General features: G+C 48.3%; 1 pseudogene; it reads right to left on the bottom strand.

Annotated features, from left to right (window-relative positions):
- Positions 1-7,121: 7,121 nt before the first annotated feature.
- On the bottom strand, positions 7,122-7,867 carry LOC115082020 (annotated as a pseudogene).

The following is a 7,867-nucleotide window of genomic DNA, read 5'->3' as shown; positions in this document are numbered from 1 at the left end:
TATTTACTTTATTTTTTTATTCCTGGACGGGGCCGGGGCCGCGGACTGCACGCACCTCACCCGTTTAACTCTTAACGGTTTCCCGCCCTTTTGAACTCGCTCTTGAAAGTTGTTTTCAACTTTCCCTTACGTACTTATTGATTTTATATATTTACTTTATTTTTTATTCCTGGACGGGGCCGGGGCCGCGGACTGCACGCACCTCAACCCGTTTAACTCTTAACGGTTTCCCGCCCTTTTGAACTCGCTCTTGAAAGTTGTTTTCAACTTTCCCTTACGTACTTATTGATTTTATATATTTACTTTATTTTTTTATTCCTGGACGGGGCCGGGGCCGCGGACTGCATGCACCTCACCCGTTTAACTCTTAACGGTTTCCCGCCCTTTTGAACTCGCTCTTGAAAGTTGTTTTCAACTTTCCCTTACGTACTTATTGATTTTACTGCTTTACTTTATTTTTTTTATTCCTGGACGGGGCCGGGGCCGTCCGGGAGGCGTTCCCCGCCCCCCCGCGAAAGGGGTGGGGGATGTGCCGAAACCACCCCCGGTCCCACCGAACCCGCCGCCGGGTTGAATCCTCCAGGCGGACTGCACGCACCCCACCCGTTTACCTCTTAACGGTTTCCCGCCCTTTTGAACTCGCTCTTGAAAGTTGTTTTTCAACTTTCCCTTACGTACTTATTGATTTTACTGCTTTACTTTATTTTTTTTATTCCTGGACGGGGCCGGGGCCGTCTGGGAGGCGTTCCCCGCCCCCCCCGCGAAAGGGGTGGGGGATGCGCCGAAACCACCCCCGGTCCCACCGAACCCGCCGGGTTGAATCCTCCAGGCGGACTGCACGCACCCCACCCGTTTACCTCTTAACGGTTTCCCGCCCTTTTGAACTCGCTCTTGAAAGTTGTTTTCAACTTTCCCTTACGTACTTATTGATTTTATATATTTACTTTATTTTTTTATTCCTGGACGGGGCCGGGGCCGCGGACTGCACGCACCTCACCCGTTTAACTCTTAACGGTTTCCCGCCCTTTTGAACTCGCTCTTGAAAGTTGTTTTCAACTTTCCCTTACGTACTTATTGATTTTATATATTTACTTTATTTTTTTATTCCTGGACGGGGCCGGGGCCGTCCGGGAGGCGTTCCCCGCCCCCCCGCGAAAGGGGTGGGGGATGCGCCTAAACCACCCCCCGGTCCCACCGAACCCGCCGGGTTCAATCCTCCAGGTGGACTGCACGCACCTCACCCGTTTAACTCTTAACGGTTTCCCGCCCTTTTGAACTCGCTCTTGAAAGTTGTTTTCAACTTTCCCTTACGTACTTATTGATTTTATTGATTTACTTTATTTATTTATACCGGCATTGCATCCGCTGTAGGCTTCCCTGGTCGGTCTTGTGCATTTGAATAAACGGAGAGGAATTTGTAGGTCGATAATGGTGTGTTGGTGAATGATTTTTTATATCAAGGTGATGGATTTGTAAATGACTCTGAACTGAATTGGTAACCAGTGGAGGTCTTTTAGGACTGGGGAAATGTGGCCTCCTTTCCTAGTGTTTGTTAGTAGACGGGCTGCTGCGTTTTCAACCATTTGGAGTGGTTTCGTGTATGAGGAAGGGAGTCCAAGTAATGTAGAGTTGCAGTAGTAGAAAATGAGGGCTTGGAGGATGGTTCTGAAGTGTTTGGCGTGGAAGAGTGGTCTTATCCTTTTTTAAACTTGCAGTTTATAGAAGCAGTCTTTGGTGGTTTTATTGGGGGGCCACTACCGGCCTAACACCGTCCGCCGGCTGATCCTCCATCAGAAGGACTTGGGCCCCCGAGCGGCGCTGGGGAGCCGGTCTTCCGTATGCCACATTTCCCGCGCCCGCCGGACAGGCGGGGATTCGGCGCTGGGCTCTTCCCTCTTCACTCGCCGTTACTGAGGGAATCCTGGTTAGTTTCTTTTCCTCCACAGCTTGTGTCCCTAGGTGGACCCTGCGGGTCGGTACGGCAAGAGCGGTATTCAAACAGCAAGCAATGGGGTATGAAAATACAGACCCCTGTGTACTTACTTGGTATAGGTTTTGCTAGGAGTAAGAATTTGTTGAGGATAATGTCAGTTTCTTAATAAGATCTCATGCTTTGACTGTTGAGGAGATTAGTGATGGCTTGTAAGCTGTTGTTCCAAAGTGCGATGGCTTTGTTAATAGATTCTGTTATGGGAATAAGAATCTGAACATCGTCTGCATAGATGTAGTGAATGAGGTTGACTACTTAACAGTTGGCAAAGGGGAAGGAGGAAACGGCGGGGGAAACGGCGAAGCTGCTGCCGGGGGGGGGGGGGGGGGCAAAAAACACGCGCCGGAAATGGTATTTAACCTTAGATGGAGTTTACCACCCACTTTGGCCTGCATTCCCAAACAAACAGACTACGAGAAAACCCGGTCCCGGAGCGCCGGGGGCCGCTACCGGCCTAACACCGTCCGTGGGCTGAGGCTTGATGAGAAGGACTTGGGGCCCCGAGCGGCGCCAGAGAGGCGATCTTCCGTACGCCACATTTCCCGCGCCCGCCGGACGAGCAAGGATTCGGCGCTGGGCTCTTCCCTCTTCACTCGCCGTTACGGAGGGAATCCTGGTTAGTTTCTTTTCCTCCGCGGCTTGTGTCCATAGGTGGGATTGACCTCTGTCCTAGAATGATGTGCCTCTTCATCCAGGCCTAGTGTTCCTACTGGTGTTTTAAGTCCATTGCTGTGCCTGCCTGTTCATCCAGACCTTGTGTTCCCACACGTATTATTATTTCTGAGAGATCTTCCAATTCCTTTGTCATTTTCTGAAGTGCATAAGTAGGGTAGCTAAATGAGGAGAATATTGGAGGGGCGAAGTTCCATATTGAAAGCTGAGTAGCTTTACTTATCTAGTGAAAGTTTGAAGGATCAGGGAAGGCTTGTAAGAATAGCCAAGTTTGTTAATAGATTCTGTTATGGGAATAAGAATCTGAACATCGTCTGCATAGATGTAGTGAATGAGGTTAAGACAAGTTAACAGTTGCCAAAGGGGAAGGAGGAAACGCCGGGAGGGGGGGCTATAACACGCGCCGCTGGAGCAGCGGGCCACCTGCCCCCCCTGGGCCTTCCCAGCCGAACCGTAGCCGGTCGCGGCACACCGCCGCAGAGGAAATGCGCCCTGCGGGGGCCGGGGCCGTCCGGGAGGCGTTCCCCGCCCCTCCCCCACCCCCCGCGAAAGGGGTGGGGGTGGGGGATCCGCCGAAACCCCGGTCCGACCGAACCCGCCGAGTTGAATCCTGCGGGCGGACTGCACGGACCCCACCCATTTACCTCTTTACAATTTCACGCCCTCTTGAACTCCCTCTTCAAAGTTGTTTTCAACTTTCCCTTGCGGTACTTACTTATTTATTTTATTTATTTAAGGTTTTTTTATACCGGCATTCATGAAATCGTTCACATGATGTCGCTTTACAGAAAACAGGGGTGCAAAGAAAACAACCTATAACATAAATACACGTGGTGAAGAGATGCAGTTACAATTAACTGGGGCTATGAACTGGGAGTGTAAGAAATAAAGAGGGATAGAGGAGGTTAATTATATACATGTGTAGAATATAAAAATATACAAGAGTACATTACAAATATGGCGTCCAATATATACAGCTTCTGAGCTGAGAATTTATTGATGGTGTGTGTTAGGTGCAGTTCGGGAAGGCTTGCCTGAAAAGCCATGTCTTGAGTCTTTTCCGAAAGGTTAGGAGGCAAGGTTCATTTCTGAGATCTGGGGGGATGGAGTTCCATAACGGTGGACCTGCTGTGGAAAGGGCTCAATCTCTAAAGGTGCTGTGATAAGTGGTTTTGGAGGGTGGAACAAGGAGGCATCCTCTGTAGGCTTCCCTGGTCGGTCTTGTGCATTTGTATAAACGGAGAGGAATTTGTAGGTCGATTATGGTGTGTTGGTGAAAGATTTTGTATATCAAGGTGATGGATTTGTAAATGACTCTGAACTGAATTGGTAACCAGTGGAGGTCTTTTAGGACTGGGGAAATGTGGTCTCTTTTCCTAGTGTTTGTTAGTAGACGGGCTGCTGCGTTTTGAACCATTTGGAGTGGTTTTGTGTATGAGGAAGGGAGTCCAAGAAATGTAGAGTTGCAGTAGTCTAATTTGGAGAAAATGAGGGCTTGGAGGATCCTGGTTAGTGTCTTTTCCTCCGCGGCTTGTGTCCCTAGCTGTGATTGAACTCTGTCCTCGAATGATGTGCCTCTTCATCCAGGCCTTGTGTCCCTAGCTGGGATCGACCTCTGTGCTCGACTGCTGCGCCTCTTCATCCCGGCCTTGTGTTCCCACAGGTGTTTTAACTCAGTTGCTGTACCCATTCTTCCGGGCCTTGTGTTCCCACAGGTGTTTTAACTCAGTGGCGGTGCCTGTTCATCCAGGCCTTGTGTTCCCACAGGTGTTTTAACTCAGTGGCTGTGCCTGTTCATCCAGGCCTTGTGTTCCCACAAGTGTTTTAACCTGGTTGCTGTGCCTGTTCATGCAGGCCTTGTGTCCCTAGCTGGAATTGACCTCTGTCCTCGAATGATGTACCTGTTCATCCAGGCCTTGTGTTCCCACACGTATTCTTATTTGTGAGAGATCCTAGGCTCCAATTCGTTTGTCATCAGCTGAAGTGCGTAAGTACAGTCTGAATTCACTAGACGCCAATGGAATTCACTAGACGCCAACGATATTCACTGGACGCCAATGTAAACACCGGGTACACACAACTCTAGGGGTGGACCCGTTCCAGGGAGTCCTTCCCTGAACAAGCATGAGGGTGGAGGTGGGCTTTACTGCACACCCACCTGACGGACCATGCCCATACCGCTGCCAATATTCTAGCATGCATCAGAAAGATGCTGGCGAGCTACCAGTGTTTTAACCTAGTTCCTGTGCCTGTTCATGCAGGCCTTGTGTCCCTAGCTGGGATTGACCTCTGTCCTCGAATGAAGTGCCTGTTCATCCAGGCCTTGTGTTCCTACTGCTGTTTTAACTCCATTGCTGTGCCTGCCTGTTCATCCAGACCTTGTATTCCCACACGTATTCTTATTTCTGAGAGATCCTCCAATTCCTTTGTCATCTGCTGAAGTGCGTAAGTACCGTCTGAATTCACTAGACGCCAACGGAATTCACTAGACGCCAACGATATTCACTGGACGCCAATGTAAACACCGGGTACACACAACTCTAGGGGTGGACCCTTTCCAGGGAGTACTTCCCTGCACAAAGGAAAGGGAACTCTCTCCTGGGCCAATTGATAAGAAAACCACAATTCTGCAGCCAAAAATAGGCTGGAAATCCTTCCCCCATTGACTTTAATGGGCGACATATGTACATATACCCAACTCATTAGATTTTTTTTATGTCCATATTGGCCGCAAGTGGGACCCACTTTCGGACATAAGAAATATGAACATAAAATTTTGCTCTGCACATCCCTAGTAGCCGTTGTAACAAGCAAGCTACTCCCCAATTTTTTGTGAATGCAAATCATTTTTCAACATTTCAGGATTTGCATTCACAAAAAAGTGGGGAGTAGCTTGCTTGTTACAGTGGCTACTACCCCAAACCAAATAAGCCTGATACTTCATTTTCAATGCATATCCAGCATAGCTCTCTGCTTCAATGGCAGGGAAGAAAGACTGATACTTCAAGCATATCCAGCATAGCTCTCTGCTTCAATGGCAGGGGGAATGAAGAAAGGTGGATCTATATACAGACAACAACCAACAAGGACTGAATTAAAACCCAGTTTTACACATGTAAATGCTTTTTAAAATGAGACCCTTAGTGTCTCCTGAAGTCAGATTTGATAATTGAATGTCTTCAATCAATACTGCAAACCCTCTTTGATTGAGATAAGTAGATCTCTTTTTTTTGTAATTTTATTTGCAACAAAAATGGCTCTAAAAATATAGGGGTAGATTTTCAAACCTGCGCGTTACCCAGCACACACACATGTGCGCCCGATTTCATAACATGCGCGCACAGGCATGCGCATGTTATGAAATCTGGGGTCGGCGCGCTCAAGAGGGTGCACAATTGTGCACCTTGCGCGCGCCGAGCCCACATCGAGCCGCGCTGCCTTTCCCTGTTCCCTCCCAGGCCGCTCCGTAATCAGAGCGGCCTCAGAGGGAACCTTCCTACCCCCAGCCCACCAGCAGTTGGCTGGTGGCCTGGGGCTGAAGTTGTACGCACTGGTCAACTGCCGGCGTGCGATCCCCAGCACCGCGACCATGCGGAGACCTCTGGCCTCTGGCCACGCCCCTGCCCCACCCCCGGACCGCCCCTTTTTGCAAGCCCCAGGACTTACACACGTCCTGGGGCTTTATGCGTGTCGCCGGGCCTTTTGAAAATAGGCCCGGCATGCGTAACCCTTTGAAAATCTGGCCCATATATATTATCAGCCTGAGACGTGTGACTTTCATAGACCGATGATTATAAATCCACTGGCTTGATTTCTTAAGACACAAGACAGTGAGATATTTGGTGCAGACCCTGTGCCGCTATGTGACGTCTTTTAATTTAAATGACGTATTCTTTGAGCTAGTGTGTGGTTGATCTGATATTAGAATGAGTTCTTTTGCTAATAATGATACCTTTTTCACTCTGAGGGTTATTTTTCAATTGTACTGCAGACTAACTCAAGGCATGGAGCATATGATACCTTAGATGCTGAGGTAGATCTTAAAAATATATGCGCGGGCCGCCGGCGCGAACAAAAGTACACCGGATTTTATAAGATACGCGCGTAGCCACGCGCCTGGTGCGGGAACAAAAGTACACGTGCTCTGTTTTAAAATGTACCTCTTTGTTGGGCAAGTTACGCCTGCTTGAAGCACAGAGTTGTCTGATCACTCAATAACGCTTGATGATATTAGATTGAAAGTCGAACCTTTTCTTCCTCCCCCAAAGAGTCCTTTCTAAAACTTCTTTGTCTCTGTGCATAATAAATAAGGAACTAATCTGTGTTATCTTTTTATCAGGATATATGGGTACAATTGTTTAAAATGCATCTAAAAATAAAAAAGACATCAGTTCATCCATCCTTAAACTTCCCATATCTGGACACGAGATCAAGTGTCTTTCAGAGGGAGGGCCCTTACCCTACACAATACTTTCCGTACCCTCTCCCGGATCTGCCTTGTGCTCACCCCGTACACTATGGGGTTTACTGAGGGTGGGATTATCAGGTAGAGATTGGCCATGATGATGGGAACATAGGGAGAGAGTGTATGGCCGACCCTCTGCAAGACTGCAGTGAACAACATTGGTGTGTAAAACACGGCAATTACACACACGTGGGCAGTGCAGGTGCTGAAAGCTTTTACCTGCGCCTCCTTGGATGAAACTCTTATCACAGTCTTTTGACGAGAAAAGGAATTGGCGTGATTATCAGTACACTCCTCAGAAAAACTGCAAGTGCCATTTTGACAAGGAGAGGATTGGTTAGGATAGAGCTGTATCTGAGGGGGTTACAGACTGCAATGTAGCGATCCACTGCCATTAACATCAGGACCCCCGATTCCATACCTGTAGAGGTGTGAGCAAAAAACATCTGGATCAGACAAGCATCAAAATAGATTTCCCTGGAATCAAACCAGAATGCACTCAGCATTTTAGGTATTACGGAGGTTGATAAAATGATATCAGTCCCAGACAGCATAGAAAGGAGAAAATACATGGGCTGGTGGAGGCTGATAATAAAGAGGATGATAGAGTTTGCTATAACTGTGCACACATACAGATTACAGAATGGGATGGAGATCCAGATGTGTGCAGCTTCCAGCCCTGGGATATCTTTCAGGATGAAGAATGAAAGCCTGTAGCAGGTGTTATTGAGAGCCGACAT

Source organism: Rhinatrema bivittatum, unplaced genomic scaffold, assembly GCF_901001135.1.
Source record: "Rhinatrema bivittatum unplaced genomic scaffold, aRhiBiv1.1, whole genome shotgun sequence".
In the NCBI taxonomy this organism is placed as follows: Eukaryota; Metazoa; Chordata; class Amphibia; order Gymnophiona; family Rhinatrematidae; genus Rhinatrema; species Rhinatrema bivittatum.
Note: the sequence above shows the minus strand (reverse complement) of the source record. Positions and strands in the feature narration are given on the sequence as shown.